The 23,038-nt window shown below is 35.2% G+C and overlaps 1 protein-coding gene across 4 annotated transcripts in view; it reads right to left on the reverse strand.

Moving 5' to 3' along the window:
- GUCY2C (guanylate cyclase 2C) overlaps positions 1-23,038 on the reverse strand; it is a 156,974-nt gene that overhangs the window by 92,744 nt on the left and 41,192 nt on the right. Inside the window, exons 1-2 of one of the 4 annotated variants that reach the window (XM_070269971.1) lie at positions 16,731-16,856; positions 14,917-15,020 (exon numbers count right to left, since the gene is read on the reverse strand). The exons of the other annotated variants lie outside the window; for them this stretch is intronic. The gene's annotated coding sequence lies outside the window, so the exon portion shown is untranslated. Of the gene's footprint in view, positions 1-14,916; positions 15,021-16,730; positions 16,857-23,038 lie in introns of those variants that run through there. 4 annotated transcript variants of the gene reach the window in all.

The following is a 23,038-nucleotide window of genomic DNA, read 5'->3' on the forward strand; positions in this document are numbered from 1 at the left end:
AGTGTCCCAGTAGCTGCTGTGGCGGGGGCGGAGGGTGGGGGGAGTAATTTTACCTCTACTTTTCTGAGTTCTTAGCTGAGACACCTGTAATAAAAGACAGATTAACAAAAGATAAGTGAGAGAGAATGGTTTTTAGGAAGGACCAATGGGCCCTTAGAAGAGTATATTGGGGATATGATAGTTTTGACAAATTTGTCTGGGTGTGGTATCTGCTTCTAGTTTCCTCTCCTGTGAGAAGAGTCAGTCTTCCTTGGTTGATGAATCTTCCTGGGAGGGGATTTATGACAATTGAATTCCTTTTGGAGGATCTGTCTTCAGGCAGATAAGGCGAGTTCAGAGAAATCCTCTCCTTGCATTTGCTGTTTTCCAAGTGTCCATGGCTGAAAATACTTAACACTCCAAAGCAGCATTTTGGGGGAGGCATGTTCTGCTACGCATCACTGTCTACACTTTCTTCCTGGGAGAGCTCATCCACGGCTTTCTATAATCTCTACATGATGCTTGAACCTAAGTTTACACCTTGAACCCTGATGTCTTCCTGAACTCCAGATTCAAAAACCCAACTCTTGATGTTTCTTTGGGGATGTGGAAGGGAAGTCTCAAACAGAGCATGTCTAGAACAGAACTATGGGTTGCATCCCTCTGTTGTACCTTGCTCCTCTGCTAGTCTTCACTCTCCTGGGAAATGGAATCCTCATCCACCCTATTATTCAATCCCAATCCTAGGAGTGGTTCTTGATTCTGTTCTTTCCCTCATCTTCCACATCCAATAGGGAGGCAACTCCTATTAGCCCTCCTGCTATAACATTTCTAAAAACGGTCCACTCTTTCTGTCTCCATTATTGCCAATCTAGTCCAAACCATATCTCTTGCCTCAGATACTGTCAGAGCCTCCTAACTGGTCTCCTTGCTTCAGATTCTGTCCTCTTACAATTCATTTCCTACACAACAGCCAATAGATTTTTTTAAAATACTAAATCGGATTATGTACTACTCCTTCCTAAAACTCTCAGTGGCTTGCCATTATATTTATTATAATAATGATAATAAACACATAACAGTATTTACCAAAGACATAATTTAAGTGCTTTATACAAATGGACTCAATCATAGTTCAAATCTATGATGAGTTTCATTATTATCCCTTTTTTTCATATGGGGAAACTGAGGCAAGAATGGTTAAATAATTTGAGGTCATACACAAGTTCAGTGTTGGTTCTGGGATTCCAATTTGAGCAATCTGGCTCTAGAGTCTACATTCTTAAGCAGTACACTGTACTGTCTCTCAGTAGAACCTGAATTCATAACTTTACATCAGCAATTCTTTTTTTTAGTTTATTTTTTATTTATTTACTTTTTAAAATTTATTTTATTGTAGTAACATTGGATTATAACATTAGATAGCTTTCAGATGTACATCATAACATATTTCAAATTCTGTGTAGATTATATCATGTTCACCACCCCAAAACTAATTACAGTCCATCACCTCACATGTGAGCCTAATCACTTCTTTTGCCCTCTCGCCTCCCCTTTCCCCCATGGTAACCACCAATCCAATCTACGTTGCTATGTGTTTGTTGGTTGTTGTTTCTATCATCTATTTATGAGTGAGATCATATGGTATTTGACTTTCTCCCTCTGACTTATTTCACTCAGCGTAATACCCTCAAGGTCCATCCATGTTGTCACAAATGGCCAGATTTCATCATGTATTATGGCTGAGTAGTATTCCATTGTGTATAAATACCACATCTTCTTTATCCATTTGTCCCTTGATGGGGACTTAGGTTGCTTCCAAGTCTTGCCTATTGTGAATAATGCTGCAATGAACATAGGGGTGCAGGTATCTTTATGCCTTTGCATTTTCAAGTTCTTTGGATAACTACCCAGCAGTGGGATAGCTGGATCATATGGTAGATCTATCCTTAATTTTATGAGGATACTCCATACTGCTTTCCATAGTGGCTGCACCAGTTTGCACTGCCACCAGCAGTGTAAAAGCGTTCCCTTCTCGCCACATCCTCTCCAACATTTGTTGTTTCCTGTCTTGTTAATTATAGCCATTTTGACTGGAGTGAGGTGATACCTCGTTGTAGTTTTGATTTGCATTTCCCTGATAGCTAATGACATTGAGCATCTTTTCATATGCCTGTTGGACATCTGTATATTTTCCTTGGAGAAATCTCTGTTCAGATCTTTTGCCCATTTTTTAATTGGATTGTTGGTTTTTTTGTTGTTGAGCTGTATGAGTTCTTTGTATATTTTGGATATTAGCCCCTTATCAGATATATGGTTTGCAAATATCTTCTCCCAGTTGTTAGGTTGTCTTTTCATTTTGTTCATGGTTTCCTTTGCTGTGCAGAAGCTCTTTAGTTTGATGTAGCCCCATTTGTTCATTTTTTCTTTTGTTTCCTTTGCCCAGTCAGACATGGTACTTGAAAACATGCTGCTAAGACCAATGTCAAAGAGCATACTGCCTATTTTTTTCCTAGAAGTTTCATGGTTTCGGGTCTTACATTCAAGTTTTCAATCCATTTTGAGTTGATTTTTTTGCATGGTGTAAGATAATGGTCTACTTTCATTCTTTTGCATGTGGCTGTCCAGTTTTCCCAACACCATTTATTGAAGAGACTCTCCTTTCTTCATCATGTGCTCTTGGCTCCCTTGTTGAATATTAGCTGTGTGGGTTTATTTCTGGGCTCTCAATTCTGTTCCATTGATCTGTATGTCTGTTTTTGTGCCAGTACCATGCTGTTTTGGTTACTATGGCTTTGTAGTATATTTTGAAATTCTGGAGTGTGATACCTCCAGCTTTGTTCTTTTTTTCTCAGGAATCCTTTGGCTATTTAGGATCTTTTGTTGTTTCATATAAATTTTAGGATTCTTTGCTCTATTTCTGTGAAAAGTGTTGTTGGAACTTTGATAGGGATTGCACTGAATCTGTAGATTGCTTTAGGAAGTATGGACATTTTAACGATGTTAATTCTTCCAATCCAAGAGCATGGAATATCTTTCCATTTCTTTGTGTCTTCTTCGATTTCTTTCAACAATCTTTTATAGTTTTCAGTGTACAGATCTTTCATCTCTTTGGTTAAGTTTATTCCTAGATATTTTATTCTTTGTGTTGCAGTTGTAAATGGGATTGTATTCTTAATTTCTCTTTCTGCTACTTCGTTGTTGGTGTATAGAAATACAACTGATTTTTGTACGTTGATTTTGTATTCTGTGAATTGACTGTATTCCTTTATTGTTTCTAAACGTTTTTTGGTGGATTCTTTAGGGTTTTCTAGATATAAAATCATGTCGTCTGCAAAAAGTGACAGTTTCACTTCTTCTTTTCCAATGTGGATTCCTTTTATTTCTTTTTCTTGCCTGATGGCTCTGGCTAGGACTTCCAATACTATGTTAAATAAGAGTGGTGTCAGTGGGCATCCTTGTCTGGTTCCTGTTCTTAGAGGGATAGCTTTCAGTTTTTCTCCATTGAGAATGATATTTGCTGTGGGTTTGTCATATATGGCCTTTATTATGTTGAGGTATTTTCCTTCTATCCCCATTTTATTTAGAGTTTTTATCATAAATGGATGCTATATCTTGTCAAATGCTTTCTCTGCATCTATTGAGATGATCATGTGATTTTTATTCTTCATTTTGTTAATGTGATGTATCACATCGATAGATTTGTGGGTGTTGAACCATCCCTGCATCCCTGGAATAAAACCCACTTGATCATGATGTATGATATTTTTAATGTATTGTTGTATTCAATTTGCTAGTATTTTGTTGAGGATTTTTGCATCAATGTTCATCAGTGATATTGGCCTGTAATTTTCTTTTTTTGCCTTGTCCTTATCTGGTTTTGGTATCAGGATAATGTTGGCTTCGTAGAATGAGTTAGGAAGCCTCCCCTCCTCTTCAGTTTTTTTGGAAGAGTTTGAGAAGGATAGGTATTAAGTCTTCTTGGAATGTTTGGTAGAATTCACCAGGGAAGCCATCTGGTCCTGAGCTTTTATTTTTTGTGAGGTTTTAGATTACTGTTTTGATCTCCTCACTGGTGATTGGTCTATTCAAATTCTCTACTTCTTCTTGGTCCAGTTTTGGAAGATTGTTTGTTTCTAAGAATTTATCCGTTTTTTTCTAGATTATCCAATTTGTTAGCATATAGCTTTCCATACTATTCTCTTATCTTTTGTATTTCTGAGGTGTCCGTTGTAATCTCTCCTCTTTCATTTCTGATTTTATTTATCTGAGCCTTCTCTCTTTTTTTCTTGGTGAGTCTAGCTAAGGGTTTGTCAATTTTGTTTATCTTTTCAAAGAACCAGCTCTTTGTTTCATTAATTTTTTTCTATTGTTTTTTCAGTCTCTATTTCATTTATTTCTGCTCTGCCTTTTATTATTTCCTTCCTTTGGCTGATTTTGGGCTTTGTTTGTTGCTCTTTTTCCAGTACCTTTAGATGCACTTTTAGATTGTCTATTTGGAATTTTTCTTCTTTGTTGAGGTAGGCCTGAATTGCTATAAACTTCCCCCTTAGAACTGCTTTTGCTGTATCCCACAGATTTTGGCATGCCGTATTTTCATTTTCATTTGCCTCCAGGAATTTTTTGATTTCTCCTTTGATTTCTTCATTGACCCAATCGTTGTTCATTAGCATTTTGTTTAATCACATTTTTTGGCTTTTCTGGTTTTCTTCCTGTCGCTGATTTCTCATTTCATACCTTTGTGGTCAGAAAAGATGCATGGTATTATTTCGATCTTCTTAAATTTATTGAGACTTGTTTTGTGGCCTAATATGTGATCAATCCTGGAGAATGATCCATGTGCATTTGAAAAGAATGTGTTTTCCATCAGCAATACTTAAACTTTTTGATCTCAGTCGCTCTTCTTAAAAATTACTGAGGAACCCAAGAGCTTTTGTTTATGTTGGCTTTAACTATTGATATTTACTATGTAAAATATAGCAAACTTAAAATAATATAGATTGAAAGTAAACATTTCCTGTATAATATAGACAATTTAAAAATGTTTGTTAATTCATTTTAAATAATAACATTAAGTGCATTACATATTAACATAAATATATTTTTATTAAAATAACTATTTTCTAAAACAAAAAAACGTTGACAGGAAGAATAGCATTGTTTTACATTTTTGCAAGTCTCCTTGATAACTTTGTAATAAAAGACAGCTATATTCTTATATCTACTTCTGCATCCAATGTTTTAATTTATTATTTTGGTTGAAGTATATGAAGAAAACCTGGTCTAACACAGATATGCAGCTTAAAAAAGGGAGAGCTATTTTAACAGCTTTTTCAGATATTGTCAGATTTTCTTTGCTTCTATACCCAAACTTGACAAGTGGTAGTTCTTCAAGGTTAGTTGCAATTTGAAATATGGAACCATATTAAGGAACTTTCACACTCTGATATACTGAAAAGCTATTGGGCTGTCTTGCACTTTGAATGAGTCTTTCCCACATGCATGATTTCTAACATCAGGCATTGGTTAATTTGGAAAATAGTGTTTCATTGACTTATGCAGATCTTTCAAATGTTAACACGTTTCATTATATAATATCAAAATATCCCATTTGTTATATCATCCTTGATCTCATTAGAAAAGACTTCAAGTATCAAGAAGATGTCAGGCTCATGGTAGCAAATTCAAGTTTTCCCAAGTTTTAATTTTCACCTGTAAGCTTGAATTTTATCATTGGTAACAAACACTGCCAGCTGTATTTCTTGAATTGAAACTTGGTTTACTTTTTGAGAAAATGTCTGCCAGACATCCATGTCTGAATAATCATAATTTGTCTTTCAAGTAAAAATGGTTTCCATAAAGAGGTGACTAGTTCAGTTTGCAACTCAACCAATCATTCAAATGATATGTGATGGGTGAAGAATATAATGACTACTAGTATAGTTCAGGGCCACTCTTTGACTTGTGCTGAGGTTACAGTAGTTTTACCCACTATTGCTTTTAAACTGTTAACACTAATGTCAACAAAGAGAAAAAAGCAAATAATATTTTAGCACTCTTATGAAAAAGAGTTTGACTTTGCTGACCCTCTAAAGTGTCTTGGGGACCCTCACCCAAGGGATCTGTGGACCACTCTTTGAGAACCACTACTCTGCATGATAATTACCTTCCACATTACAGGTCTCATCTCCTATCTCTGCCTTGCTTACAAAGTTCCACCGACTTAAAGGCATTTGCATCAGCTGTTCCCTCTGCCTGCAACTCACTGCCTCTTGGTGTCTTCATTGTTATCAGATTTCAGCTCAAATGTCACCTCCCAGAGGCATTTCTTTTGATCACCCAGTTTAAAGAACATCTCTTTCCCCAGTCATTCTCTGTTATCCTGCCTTATTTTCTTTATAAAATTTATCACTGTTTGATATTATCTTGTTTACTAATTAATTTGCCTTCTCCATTAGAATTTAAGCTCTATGATTTCAAGGAACTGAACTGTCTTACTCATGTATGTATTTTCATATCCTAAAACAGTGCAGTCTAAATTCAATACATATTTATTGAATAAATGGATTTTTATAGTATCTTGAGGAATTAACAGAAAAGGTGGAGGTGGCAGTATTTTGAAAAGTACATGGTCTTATAAGGTGGTTTATTATAGTTTTCAGTATTAATGTCTTGATGACCATTATCCCCTGACAATTTTTTCCCACTTTTTAAATGTTATTATAATCAGACTTTAATATTCTTTCCACACCAAAATAGAACTTATATTCTTATGTTTTCTCCTTCTTATTATTACACTTGGATGAAGTGCAAAATATTTTAGGATATAGGCAAAGAAGTTAGAAAGGAGCTTACTATAATCCTCCTTATTTGTAAAAAAAAGAAAAAAAGGAATTTCTTCTATAGTGTCTTTAGAGAATAGTGTAAAGGTTAAAATCTATGAATGCGATCAATTTGGAGATATTTGACATCTTTAACGTATTGAGTCTTCTTATTCAGGAACATGGTAAGTCCTTTTATTAATGTATCTAAATGAAGTTTTCTAGTGTTTACATAAATGAATTGTGCATTATATATTAGAATTGTTCATAACTACTATATATTGATATGTATACATGTTTGTTGTTATGGTAAGTAAACTACAAGTTGTATTTCTAAAATCTCTTACTGTTTGTGGATAGAAATTTAAAATTTCTTAGGTTGATCTTACATCTGGCAACCTTACTTAACTGTTTTATTACATGCTAATAATTTATAGCTAGATTAAAAAAGTTTTCTGTAAATGAAAACTTATCATTTACTAAATGAGTTTTTTCTATTCTCTTTTTATTGTATTGTTTTGAATAGGAGTGGGGATGTTGTGCCTCTTAGTTTGCCTAGGTGGGGAGGTAAGAAGGTTTTTATGTTCTTATTTCCTTCCTTTCTTATCTACTGTTTTCACCTAACAGTATATATCCTGTTATGTTGGTTATTTTAAAGGTAATGCTTTTTGACATTTCACCATTAAGTATGATATTCACTGTAGGGATTTAGTTTTTATTTTGCTTTATTTTATTTTTATCATGGTAGTGATATTTCCTTGTATTTTTAGTTTTTTAAGTTTTTAATTATAAAACAATGCTTTAATTGTTTTAATTAATTGATAAAATGTTTAATTTTATCATTTCTGTATATATTGAGATGATCAAATGCTTTTTCTACTTTTATTTATTTATTTTGGTCAGGAAGATTGGCCCTGAGCTAACATCTGTGCCAATTTTTCCCTATTTTATATGTGGGACGCTGCCACAGCATGGCCTGATGAGTGGTGAGTAGGTCTGTGCCCAGGATCTGAACCCATGAACCCAGAGCCACTGAAGCGGAGCGCACTAACTTAACCACTATGGCACTGGGCCGGACACTCTACTTTTATTTATTTATTTATTTTTTAAGGAAGTTTATCCCTGAGCTAACATCTGCCACCAATCCTCCTCTTTTTGCTGAGGAAGATTCGCCCTGAGCTAACATCTGTGCCCATCTTCCTCTACTTTATATGTGGGATGCCTGCCACAGCATGACTTGATAAGCAGTGCATAGGTCTGTGCCTGGGATCCGAACCTGCACACCCCAGGATGCCGAAATAGAGTGTGCAAACTTAACTGCTATGCCCCTAGGCTGGCCCCTACTTTTATTTTTTAATAAGCAAATTATATCAGCATAATTTATTACATTGAACGGTTCCTGAATAGTTGCATTCCTGGAATAAACTCCATTTGGTCATGATGTGGTTATTTTCTTATTTAGGTTTGATATGCTAATATTTCATTTGCATTTTTGCGTCTATGTTTTGAGTGATATTGGTCTGTAATTTACTTTTACAATATGAGAAAGCACTGCCTTTGTCAGGTTTTGGTGTCAAGGTTGTACTAATCTCATAACATGGGTTGGAGAGTATTGTTTCTTTTTCTCTGCTTTGGAAGAGTTTGTATAAGATTAGAATCATCTGTTCCTGAATGGTTAGGGAGGGTATGATTTTTCTGAACAAACAGAAATGTAAAAATCACAAAGAAAGCTAGTTTTCTCCTCCCGCATTAGAATTATGAACTTCCATTCGTCACTTTCTTTCTTAGCTACTGACATCACTTAATGGTAAAAATCCTAGGACTATTTCCATGTCTGTACATAGAGACCTTCTTCATTCCTATTTTTTAATACCTGCAAAGTATTTCATCTGTAGATTTTTTAATGTTTATGTAAGCAGTCTTTTATAAACATGGATTTTTTCCCAGCCTTTGGCTATTACAAACATTGCTACAATGAGTAACCTTGTACATATATTACTTTACAGCTGCATAGGTTCATCTGAGAAATAGATTCCCAAAAGGGGGATGTTTGGGTTAAAGAGTAAACGCGGGCTATAGTTTTAGTGGATACTGCTAGATTGCCCTCTTTGAACTTTCACGTGAGGCACTCCTACCTGTAACGCGTGAGAATACCTGGTTCTTTACAGTCCTTCATGCAAAACATGTTCAAAACGTGTTGTTAAACTTTTAGACTGTTGGTTATTTAGTATATGAGAAATAACATTTCAGTGGAGTTGTAGTTACATTGCTCTTATTAAGAATTATAGTAAGAATCTTTCTATAAGTTTAAAGACAATTTTCACTAACTATACAATTTTAGGGCGACAGTACTTTGAAGGTATATTCTGTGGTCTTCTGGTTTCCAGTGTTCCTGTTAAAGAGTCATCTGTGTAAGCATGATTCCTTTGTATTTTCTTTCTAGCTGTTTTAAAAGTCTTCTTTTTGTCTTTTGGATTCTGCAGTTCTACCACGAAGTTTCTAGGTTGATATTTATTTTTATTTATTCTACTTGGGATTCACTGATGATCCTGATTATGAGCATTGGCTTCTTTCATAGTTTCTCAATAGTGCCGACTACTAGTTCTTCAAATATTGTCCCATTATCATTCTCTCTGTTCTTTCCTTTTGAAAGTTCTATTAGACAGAGGTATACCCTCTCACATTAACTTCTGTATTCTTAATATCTTTCTCATATTGTTTTTTTTTCCCTATCTGTGCTGCATTCTGGATAATTTCTTCAGATTTATCTTCCAACTCTCCAACTTTTTCAGTGAAGTCAAAGAAGGTGCTTAAACTGTTCATTAAGAGTTTAAATTTAGGAGCTATATTCTTCTTTTCTTTGAGGAAGATTAGCTCTGAGCTAACATCCATGCCAATCTTCCTCTGCTTTATATGTGGGATGCCTGCCACAGCATGGCTTGATAAGTGGTGCATAGGTCTGCGCCTGGAATCCAAACTGGTGAACCCCAGGCTGCTGAAGCAGAGCATACAAACTTAACTGCTATAACACTGGGCCAGCCCAAGAGCTGTATTTTTAATTTCTGTAAGTTTTACCTTTTCTTCTAGTCTACTAAACAAGCTTTAGTAGTTTATTTTTTCTTCATCATGTTTTCAAACCTCTCTTTTATTTTTTTAACATTATAAATTCACTTATCACATAATCTGTAACTGGTGAACCCAATATCTGCATACTTTGTGGCCTGATTCTGGCATTTGTTTCTTCTGACACTTGTTTATGTGTTTTTTTGGGGTGTGTGTGTGGTTAGTGATTTTCTATTGGTATCTCACTTCTGGGGGGAAATTTATCTCTGTAACTTTTTTGAGGCTTATATGTAAGGTGTGTTAACCTAGGCATTATTTTGTATTTGTTTGTGTCAGGGGTCTTAGTGGCACTATTAAGCTGGAACATTTTAAAAAATTGTTCTTACTTTATTTTCTTTAATTAGACTTTTGGTTTTGAGATAATTGAAGATTTTGTGGGGGATCAGAATTTGCCACCCCAAAATGTGCCTCTTTGGCTTCATTAATGAATGAATTAATTAATTTGAGGAAGATTAGCCCTGAGCTAATATCTGCTGTCGATCCTCCTCTTTTTTACAGAGGAAGACTGGCCCTGAGCTAACATCTGTGCCCATCTTCCTCTACTTTATATGTGGGATGCCTGCCACAGCATAGCTTGCCAAGAGGTGCAATGTCCGCACCCAGGATCCGAACCAGCAAACCCCAGGCTGCCAAAGTGGAACATGCACACTTAACCATTGCGCCACCAGGCCAGCCCCTGGCTTGATTATTTTTAAGAACAAAGACTCTGAAAGAAACTTTGACCTTCCCTCTAACTGCGTAAAAGAATTTAAGATAGAAGGCCTGTTTCAGGAAGGAGCTAATATTATAAGATAACTATAGTATAGTATAAACTAGATGTGGTAGGCAGGAAGACACTAGCAAGCCCACTTTTATCAAAGTTCTCTTTCGGGTCTCATTGTCTATAGACGGCCCAGCAAACTTTGTTTATCAAACATTTGCTTCTCCGTCTCCATGTAAACTGCCTTCTTCCTCTTTGAAGTCCCAAACTACTACCCCTAACATTTTCCTTTGTCCTCAGCTGAAGATGGTATTTAAGGTAATGGCTTCCACCATTTTGGGGAGTTACTCAATTTTCTTGGGTTTCTCCCATCAAACTTTGTTTGATTTTCTCCTGTTATTCTGTCTCATGTCAACTTAGTTCTTAGACCAGCCAGATGGGCCTAGAGGATAGACGAATAGTTCTTCCTCCCCTACAATTCACATGCAGTTGTAAGACACAATATAGAGAGATCCCAAGATATATAACCTTTCTATCACAACAAGGATACCTTATGTTACCTTTTTATAGCCATACCCACTTCCCTCCTGCCACCCAACCCCCACCCCATGCTAACCTCCAGCAAGCATTAATATGTTCTCAATTTCTACATATTTTCTATTTCAAGCATGTTACGTAAGTGGAAATATACAGTGTGTAATCTGCTGGGATTGGCTTTTTTTTCACTGAGCATAATTCTCTGAAGATTCCTCCAGGTCATCATGTACATTAGTAGTTTATTCTTTTTTGTTGCTGAGTAGTATTCCATGGTATAGAGGTACCATTGTTTGTTTAACCATTTTTCCATTTAAGGACATCTGGGTTGTTCCAATGTTGGACTAACAAATAAAGCTTCTGTGAACAATAGGGTACAGGTTTTCATGTGGATATAAATTTTCATTTTTCTGAGATAAATGCCAATGAGTACAATTGCTGGGCGGCATGGAAGTTTCATATTTAGTTTTTTAAGAAATTGCTAAGCTGTTTCTAGAGTGCCTGTACCATTTTACATTCTCAGCAACAATGTATTAGTGATCCAGTTTCTCTGCATCCTCACCAGCATTTGGTGTTGTCACTATTTTCAATTTTAGCCATTCTAACTAGCGTGTAGTGATAGCTCATTGTGGTTTTAATTTCCATCTCCCTAATAGCTATTGCTGTTGAACATTTTTATGTGCATATTTGCTATTTGCATATCTTCTTTGGTGAAATAATTGTTTGTACCTTTTGACTATGATTTAATTGGATTGTCTATTCTTTTATAGTTGAATTTTGAGAGTTCTTTATACATTTTTATATACTACTCTTCTGTCAAATATGTGGTTTGCAAACATTTTTCCCAGTCTACAGTTTATCTTTTCATCTTCTTAAAAAGTCTTTCACAGAAAAAGTTTTTCAGTTTTGATTAAGTCCAGTTTATAGAATTTTTCTTTTATGGATCTCATTTGATTTCTTTCATCAGAGTTTTGTACTTTTCAGCATACAAGTAATATACATGCTGTTAGATTTACACTTAAGTATTTAATTTTTGAGTGATTATAAATTGTATTGTATTTTAAATTTTGGTGTCTTCATATCTAGTGTTAATATATAGACATACAATTGCTTTTTCTATGTTGATCTTGGATCATGCGACCTTTCTGAACTCACTATAGATAAACCAAAATAGAATTCTACAAAATGTCCAAGTAACCCACAGAAAGACAAGAAAAATAAATTTTTTAAAAAGAGAGAACAAATAGAAAACCAAAAAATGGCAGATTTATGCTCTAACATATCAAGAGTTACATTAAATGTAAATGACCAAATAAACAAATTAAAACTAACCTTGGCCTAATGGATTTGAAAATATGACCCACATCCAGTTGCCAATCTTCCTCTTTTTTTTCCCTCCCCAAAGCCCCAGTATATAGCTGTATATCCTAGATGTAAGTTATTCTAGTTCTTCTATGTGGGATGCTGCCACAGCATGGCTTGATGAGTGGTGTCTAGGTCCACACTCAGGATCTGAACTGGCAAACTCTGGGCTGCCAAAGCAGAGCATGCAAACTTAACCACTATGCCACTGGGCTGGCCCCATCTATAGTGTGTTTGAATGCATCTCTAGGTATACTTTTTAATGGTTGCTCTAGATATTATATACACATAAGTTATCATAGTCTACTGGTGTCATTTGACCAGTTCAAGTGAAGTACAGAAGTCTTACCTCCTTTTTCTCTCCCTCATTTATAATATACTTGTCTTAAAAGTTTCCTCTACATACCTTTAGAACCACATCAGATAGTGTTATAATTTTTGTTTCAACCATCAAACATAATTTAGGAAACCTAAGAGAAGGGAGTCTACTGTATTTACTCATATTTTTTACTATATTTTTTCTTCTTTTGTGATGTTTCATAATTCCTTCTTTTATTGTTTCATTTATGTTTAGATCATTTCTTTGAGCCATTATTTTATATTAGGTCTGTTGGTGACAAATTCTATTAGTTTTTCTTAATTTGAGAATATCTTGATTTCCCCTTTATTCCTGAGGTGTATCTTTTCTATATATAAAATTCTATATTGACTTGTCAGTTCTTTTTTGTTTTCCAGCACTTGAAAATTGTTATGCCACTTCCTTCTGGCTTTCATGGTTTCTGATGAGATATGTGCTGTCACTGGAATTGTTTTTCTCCTGTATGTAAGGTGTTGTTTCTCCTTCAGTGCTTTCAAGATTTTTTGTCTTTAGTGTTTAGAAGTTTTATTATAATGTGTTTTGATAAGGATTTTTTTGGATTTGTCCTTTGTGGAGTTGACTTAGCCTACTGAATCTAAGTTTATGTCCTTTGCCAAACTTGGAAAGTTTTAGGCATTATTTCATTGAACATTTTTTTAGCCCCTCTTTATCTTCTCCTTTTGGGATTCTAATGATGAGAATATATTTTGTTATAGTCCCACAAGTCCCTGAGGCTCTGTTTGTTTTTCTTGGGCAATTTTCTTTCTATTACTCAGAATGGATAATTTCCATTGTTCTATCTTCAAGTTTACTGATTCTTTCTTCTGCCCCCTACATTTTGCTTTCATGCCTATCCACCAAGTTTTTTTATCTAAATTAATGTATTTTTTTAGTTCTAAATTTTACATTTGTTTTTTTAACAGCTGTTATTTTTTAGAGCTGTTTTAGGTTCACAGCAAAATTAAACAGAAAATAATTCCCATATATCCACTGCCTGGACACATGCACAACCTCCTCCACTATCAACATCACACGAGAGTGGTACATTTGTTACAATCGATGAGCCTAATTTGCACATCATTATTATCCAAAGTCTATAGCTTACATTAGGGCTCACTCTAGATGTACATTATATGGGTTTAGACAAATGTATAATGATACGTATCCACCAATATAGTGGTAAACAGATAGTTTCACTGCCCTAAAAATCATCTGTGCAGTTCTTTTTCATATCTTCTATTTCCTTGACAAGATTTTATTTTTTTCTTTGCTTCAAGTGAGTTTATAATTTCTGATTGAAGTATTTTTATGATGGCTGCTTTAAAAGATTTGGCAGATGAGTCTAATATCTACATCATCTCAATGTGGGCATCTATTGATTGTCTTTTTCACTCAGCTTGAGATCTTTCTGGTTCCTGATATAGCGTGATATTCTATTAAAATCTGGACAATTGGGTAATATTCTATGATACTGTGAATTTATTTTAACCTTCTGTTTTGTCTGGCTTTTTTGGACGTGACTCTGGCAGGGAAAAGGAGGGATAGAGCCTCATTACTGCCAGGTGGAGGGAGAAGTCTAGGTTATCCACTCATGCCTCCTTACAGCCTGGCAAGAGTGGAAATCTGGCTCCCCATTCAGTCTTTTATGGTAGGGGTGGAGATAGGGCTACAGGTGTGTGTGTGTGTGTGTGTGTGTGTGTGTGTGTGTGTGGTATTTGGCCAGAGTAGAGCTGATTGTCTAAAAGTTTTCTGTCTTGCCAGGTTGCCCTTTCCTGGTCCTTTGGCTAGAAAGACCAGACTTTTGGGGCACTTGTTTTATCTGCATCTGTTAGTGTTTCCAGTTTGCCAGCTTCTTCAGTTCTAGGTCTGGGATAGATGAGCCAAAACTCACCAGGGAACTCCCCACCATGTTTTTCATTGATTCCGAGACTCCTCATCGATCTTTTCCTCTCCACCTTTCAGTCTTCTTTTATTTGTTTTATTAAAAATGTCCAGGGTTTTTGGAGTACTTAGCAGGAGGAATAGGGAAATACACCTACCCTATTTTCCTGGAAGTGGAAGTTTACCATTGAATTTTGTCTTCACTTTTCTTCTTTTAACATCATGACTAGGTTGGCTCCAAGATCCTTAGCTCATGGCTTGCCTAGGTAGGAAGGCCAGACAATTTTCATATGGCATTCAATTAACTTAGCAACAAACAGTTAAAGACCTGAGATACCAGGAACTATTGTCCAATTTTGTGAGGGAAAAAGGAATGTCGTTAGTCTTAAGTGACATTATTGTTTGTTATTGCCAGAGAACATCCACCGGGAAACTCTTTCTTGGTGGAGGAATATCATTTTCCTTTATTCCATTTTAACTTAAGTTTTTAGTCTTCTAGATTCCCTCTTCACTTATTCACCTATTCATTCGTTCACTCACTCACTCATCCATGTATTCATTCAATGTACGTTGACACTAAGAAAGATCTTGGTGGTCATTCAAATATCTTAAATAACTCTAAGAATGCTCAACCTCTTCATATTTTCCAAGTGTGGAAAAAAGAACCATGGACACATAAACTTCATTTTATAAAATGACTTCCCTATATTTTTCTCCAAAATTTCTCCAGAAAAGGATATATTTTCCACCTTAAAAGAGAATCTTCCTTTTGTTTTAATGGAATGTCTAACTACTAATTTATCTACATGCAATTGTTCTTGCAAGCTTCCATTATTTAAAGGATTTGCCTGTTTTGGTTGCTGATTACCCTCTGATTGAGCTGTGTTCTTTTGATGGATCTATATTCACATTTCATGTAGCTTAAAAAGAAATACTACTTTAAACCAATATGATACATATTTACAGAAAAGATATTTATATGTAAAAAGTTTATGTTGGTTAACAGAGGAAAATCAAAATCCGCTAGAAAATTGCCATGAAAAGATAAATACCATTAAGATTTCAGTATACATTCTAAGGTCTTTGCATACAGATACACATATAAATATATATTTTTCTACCATCAGAATATCTAAATTCATATACTGTCATGAACCTGCTTTTTCACTTGGTAAATTATAAACATTAAAAAATTTATATACATATACAAATATGTGTATGTGTGTAGATACATATATGTAGATACATATATTTGTTTTATCATTTTCAGTGGCTAAGAAATATTTATTTAATTGATCCCTTGATACTGGAAATTTAGGTTGCTCCCAACTTTTCACTATTGTGTATACTTCAGATCCTATTTATTTTTCTGAACTCATGTGTGCCATTTCTCCCCTTGCTGACTTTTCCTCCATACCCTGTCATTACACGACAAGTAGCATATCTGAAATGCAGCCATTTATATGCTCTATTACCCCACTTCGCTCGACCTTCAAACTACTGCACGAGACTAGGTTGCTTTGACTAACAATAACAGATACTAGTTACTAGCATCACCTACACTACAGTTGCTGATGAGGATTGGTTTTTCTTTTATTTTCCAAGATTTGATTAATTCTTATTTACCTCCCTAGTAAACTTATCTTCAGATAACCTACTAATTATGTGGGAATTATAATTGATATTTTTATTGACTTTAGTATAGTATCAGCTATGTGTTACTCAGCTGCATTGAAATTAGGTATAAATTTTTGAATGACATCCTTTGTCGACTAAAAGTTTAGTGTATATACACAAAGTACAGTAGTCCCCCCTTATCCACGGTTTCACTTTCCATGGTTTCAGCTATCCACAGTCAATCGTGGTCCGAAAATATTAAATGGAAAATTCCAGAAATCAACAATTCATAAGTTTTAAATTGAGCCCTTCTGAGTAGGATGATGAAATCTCTCTCTGTCCCACTCCATCTCACCTGGGATGTGAATCATCCCTTTGTCCAGTGTATCCACGCTGCATACGTTAGTCACTTAGTAGTTGTCTGGGTTAGATCAACAGTCGTGATATCACAGTACTTGTGTTTAAGTAATCCTTATTTTGCTTAATAATGGCCCCAAAGCACAAGGGTAGTGATGCCGGCAATTTGGATATGCCAAAGAGAAGCTATAAAGTGAAAAGGTGAAAGCTCTTGACTTAATAAGGAAAGAAAAAAAATCATACACTAAGGTTGCTAAGCTCTATGGTAACTTTTATTACAGGATATTGTTATAATTGATCTATTTTATTATTAGTTGTTGTTGTTAATCTCTTACTGTGCCTAATTTACAAATCAAACTTTATCATATGTATATATGTATAGGAGAAAATATGTATATAGGATTCAGTCCTACCCACAGTTTCAGGCATCCCCTGGGGGTCTTGGGATGTATCCCCCATGGATAAGAGGACCACTGGAAAGGGGGAAGCAAGGCCTATATTGGTTTTAAGCTTGTAACTTAAATAATTTCACATTAAATATCAATATAATAAAATTAGAATACTTGTAGAAATTGCCTTCATAATTTACATTTGTTCCTTAATTGTATTGATATTTAATGTAAAACTGTTTATGTTACCAATGTAATGTTAAATTAAAATCTGGAATTGAGACCTGGGGTTCAATCTGCCATCTTTCTCAGGTGAGTCTCCAACCAGAATTGTAGACCCATATAGATTTTCCTGGCCACAGTCTGTTCTGTTGGTGATTGAAATATAATTGACAACATATAATGAAGCCAAATCTACCATCTACCATGGATCATCCTCCAACTGTTTGAATGTGAGAACCTTTACTGGAGTCACCTGCCAAAGACCCATCTCAGAGGATCTTGAATCACTGAAGATGTTAGACCGTGAGGCTATTAGTCCTTAGGATAGTAGAAAGGCTGAAAGACAAAATGTGGAATGTAGAGCAAACTGGTCAATAATAGACAATGCAAGCATTTATTAGGAAATGAGCAGGCAGAAAGTTAAAGAAAGACATTGCAAATTGTTATATCAAAGAGGATTCATTAAGCATGCAATATTTAATGGAATGAAGCTTAAAACAAGTTACTTAATATATTTTATCTTAATTTTCTATATTCCAACACTAACTCAATTAAATGCTCTGCTCTCATATCACCAGCAGATGTGTGCACAGGCAGGAACAAGTTCATACCATGGTTATTATATTTATTCTGAGGTCTCAACATATCCTCATATTCATTTGCTTGTAGTACAGGCACTCAGATTTATTGAGCATTAAGAATATTTAATGTCTTATAATGTCACAATTTTGAATTTTCTGAAAGTTTAATGTATCCAACTATACTAAACTTGGAGAAGGCTAGAGATAAAGTTTAATGTGAAATAACAAGTGGAAAAGGTAGGTCATGACCTGCCTCAAAAATATTTCCCTGGAAATATGTATAAAAAACAATGACCATGTCCACAGACAAAAATTTTTCAGAAGGAATTGATTAATTGTCAGCCAATCAGTAGATCAGTTCAGAATCAGCTGTGTTATATGGTTTTCATTAATGTGTGTGTGTGTGTGTGTGTGTGTGTGTGTGTATGTGCGTGACAGGGCTAGGTAGTAATTCCAACAAGAAATATTTAGCCCATTTATTAGTAGATTAGTCCACTTGATAATGAAAATTGTAATCCTCCAAGTACAAAGACAATGTTATTAAAAACTAGATAGACATCTCGTGCATATCACACAGATACTGAAGGAGAGGATCAGATCTTGTCAGCAAAAGGAAGTGTGATCTTCTATGCGGCAGGGGGAAAATGAGCTAATTTAAAATTCTATTTTAATTTTGGTAATTTTAAATTAAACATCAGTATATGAATTCATGACTGTTCAGTGCAGCATGTATGGATGACAGAATAAAAATAACTTACCTCTTCCCTAAACCACCAGTCTCCCCAGTGTAACAATGACTAACAGTTGAATTCTTTCAGTTTTTAAAATTTATATGTATGTATTTTTCTTTTTACCTTATTTCCCCTTTCCACCCTTAATTCCCTTTCTATCTAACTGTGCCATGAAACATTTTTCCCAGAAAGAACAATACCATATCCAAAGACTTGATAGCACATTTACAGGGCAAGCAGATGCATTAGATGGAAGTTACCCTTGCATGTATCAATATTCAAGTCAGCCATAGTAGTATAATATGTATATAATAAATTATATTTGTTCAAATCTATTTTAAATCATTTTGAAGTGTACTAGTAAGTTAATTGGCCTGCCAAAATAATGGATCAGTGTTAAAAAAAGAGCATAAAAATGATAGTGACTCAGGGGTAGCTATACTTATATCAGACAAAATAGACTTTAAGTCAAAAACTGTAATCAGAGACAAAGAAGGTTATTATATAATGATAAAGGGGTAATTCATCAAGAGGACTTAACAATTGTAAATATATATGCACCCAACGTTGGAACACCTAAATACACTAAGCAAATACTGATTTGAAGGGAAAAATAAACAATACAATAATAGCAGGGGACTTCAGTACTCTACTTTCCATAATGGATAGATCATCCAGACAGAAAATTAATAAGGAAACATTGGACTTGAACTATACGTTAGACCAAAAGGACCTAACATATATAGAACATTCCATCCAACAGCAGCAGAATACACATTCTTCTCAAGCACACATGAAACATTCTCCAAGATAGATCATATGGTAGGGCACAAAACACATCTTAGCAAATTTAAAAAGACTGAGATCATACCAAGCATCCTTTCTGACCACAATAGTATGAAACTAGAAATAAATAACAGGAGTAAAACTGGAAAATTCATAAATAAATGTAAATTAAACAACACACTCCTGAACAACCAATGGGCCAAAGAAGAAATCAAAAGGGAAATTAAAAAATATCTTGAATCAAACGAAAATGGAAACACAACATACCAAAACCAACAGGATACAGCAAAAGAGTTCTAAGAGCAAAGTTTATACCAATATGCCCACATTAAAAAAGGAGAGATCTCAAATCAACAACATAACTTTACACCTCAAGGAACTAGAAAAAGAAAAAGAAACTAAGGCCAAAGTTAGCAGAAGGAAGAAAATAACAGATCAGAAAAGCAACAGAACAGATCAATGAAACTAAGAGTTGGCTTTTTGAAAAGATAAACAAAATCAATAAACCTTTAGCTAGACTAAATAAGAAAAAAAGAAAAGACTCAAATAATCATAATCAGAAATGAAAAAGGAGATATTACAACTGATACTACAGAAATACAAAGGATCATAAGAGACTACTATAAACATTATACACCAACAAACTGGATAATTTAGAAGAAATGGAAAAATTCCTAGAAACATACAACCTATCAAGAATAAATCATAAAGAAATAGAAAATCTGAGCAAACCACTAACAAGCAAGGGGATTGAATCAGTAACCAAAATCCTCCCAACAAAGAAAAGCCCGGGATTAGATGGTTTCACTGGTGAATCCTACCTAACATTTATATAGGAATTAATACCAATCCTTCTCAGACTCTTCCAAAAAATTTAAGAGAATGGAACAGCCCCAAACTCATATAATGAGGCCAGCATTATCCTGATACCAAAGCCAGATAGGATACTACAAGAAAAGAAAACTATAGGCTAACATCCTCAATGAATATAGAGGCAAAAAGTCTCAATATACTAGCAAATCTAATTCAACAGCATACTAAAAGAAACATACACCATGATCAAGTGGGATTTATCCTTGGGATGCAAAGATGGTTCAACACATGCAAATCAATAAATGTGACATATTATATAAGTAGATTGAAGGATGAAAATCATATGATCATCTCAATAGATGCAGACAAAGCATTAGAGAAAAATCCAACATCCTTTCAAGGTTCAAACTCTCCACAAATTCAGTATAGAAGAAACATACCTCAACATAATAAAGCCCATATATGACAAGCCTATAGCTAACATCATATGCAATGGTAAAGTGTTGAAAACTTTTCTTCTAAGATCAGGAACAAGACAAGGGTGCCTCTTACCACTTTTACTCAACATCATACTGAAAGTCCTAGCCAGAGCAACTAGGCAAGAAAAAGAAATAAAAGTCACCGAAATTGGAAAGTAAGAAGTAAAATTATCTGTTTTCAGATGATATGATCTTTCATATAGAAAATCCTAAAGATTCCACCAAAAAACTGTTAGAACTAATAAATGAATTCAGTAAAGTTGCAGGATACAAAATCAACATACAAAAATCAGTTGTGTTTCTGTACCCTAACAACAAACTATCTGAAAGAGAAATAAAGAATACAATCCCTAGGGCCAGCCAGTGGCGTAGTGGTTAAGTTCGTGTGCTCTGCTTCAGCAGCCCAGGGTTCGCAGATTTGGATCCCAGGCGTGGACCTACATACCGCTCATCAAGCCATGCTGTGAAGGTGTCCCACATACCAGATAAAGGAAGAGTGCCACAAATGTTAGCTCAGCGACAATCTTCCTCATACACACACAAAAGGAATACAATTCCATTTACAACAGCATCAAAAACAATAAAATACTTAGAAATAAATTTAATCAAGGAAGTGAAAGATTTGTACACTGAAACTATAAAACACTGTGAAACAAACTGAAGAAGATACAAATAAATGGAAAGATATTCTGTGTTGATGGATCAGAATAATTAATATTGCTAAAATATGCCTTCTACCCAAAGCCATCTGTAGATTCAGTGCAACCCCTATTAAAATTCCAAAGGCATTTTTCACAGAAATAGAAAACTGATCCTAAAATCCATATGGAACCATAAAAGACCTCAAATAGCCAAGCAATCTTGAGAAAGAACAAAGCTGGAAGCATCACACTTCCTGATTTCAAACTAAGTTACAAAGCTATAGTAATTTAAACAGTACGGTACTGGCGTAAAAACAAATAGACCAATGGAACAGAATTGAGAGCCCAGAAAAGGCTCACACATATATGGTCAACTAATATCTGACAAGGGAACCAAGAATACTTAATGAAGAAAGATTAGTCTCTTCAATAAACAGTGCTGGGAAAACTTGACATTCACAAGCAAAAGAATGGAATTGGCCATATCTTACACCACATGTAAAACTTAACTCAAAATGGATTAAAGACTTAACTGTAAGACCTGATACCGTAAAATGCCTAGAAGAAAACATAGGGGAAAAGCTCCTTGACATTGGTCCGGGCAATGATTTTTGGATGTGACACCAAAGCACAGGCAAAAAAGCAAAAATAAACAAGGGGGAGTACATCAAGTTAAAAAGCTTCTGCACAGCAAAAACAAAAAAACAAAATCAATAAAATGAAAAGGCAACCTCTGAAATTGGAGAAAATATTTGCAAGCCATATTATCTAGTAAGGTCTTAATATCTAAAATACTTAAGGAACTCCTACAATTCAGTAGCAAAAAAAACCCCAAATAATTCATTTGAAAAAGGGGAGAGGACCTGAATAGACATTTTTCCAAAGAAGACATCCAAATGCTCAGCGTCACTAATCATCAGGGAAATGCAAGTCAAAACACAATGAGCTATCACCTCACAGCTGTTAGAACGGCTAATTTCAAAAAGAGATGTGTTAAGGAGGATGTAGAGGAAAAAGAACACCTGTGCTCTGTTGGTCAGAATGTAAATTAGTTCAGCCACTATGGAAAACAGTATAGAGCTTCCTCAAAAATTGAAAATAGAACTACCATATTGTTCTGACTTTATTAAATTAACATTTGTTTAGTAGAGTACCAGAGTGTCAGATGTTAAAACTGTGGTTCAACAGCAGACCACAAGAGCAGTGAAATAGAGAAGTGTGTTACTCACAGGTCCTGGAGGATGCACATGGCATGCCTCGAGGGGCTACATGGGGAGGTCAAGGCCTGGTGCCAGCAGAGACAGTGGCAGGACCTGGGGCACATGCCTTTCTTAGGGTCCCTGGGGTAGGGTGGTTTGGTGAATTCAAACCAAAAGATTGCAGTCTTGGTAAACTTTGTGGGGCTTTCACCTAAGGGGCACACAAGAGGAAGCCCTGGCAGGCAGGGGAGACTATCACAAGGGCCTTGAGGAAGTCATATCAGGAACTTACATTTGATTGTGACTCTGCCAGCTGCTATCTAGGGCAGGTGCTTACAAGAGGGACTATTGTCAGTTGACGGTCCCCACAGGCTGCTGGGCCAAACAAAACGGATGCTGAGGCAGCAACACCATGGAGTAGCTGAGCTAAACTCTGAACACATATCATCCAGCAATTCCACTTCT

Source organism: Equus caballus, chromosome 6, assembly GCF_041296265.1.
Source record: "Equus caballus isolate H_3958 breed thoroughbred chromosome 6, TB-T2T, whole genome shotgun sequence".
Classification (NCBI taxonomy): Eukaryota; Metazoa; Chordata; class Mammalia; order Perissodactyla; family Equidae; genus Equus; species Equus caballus.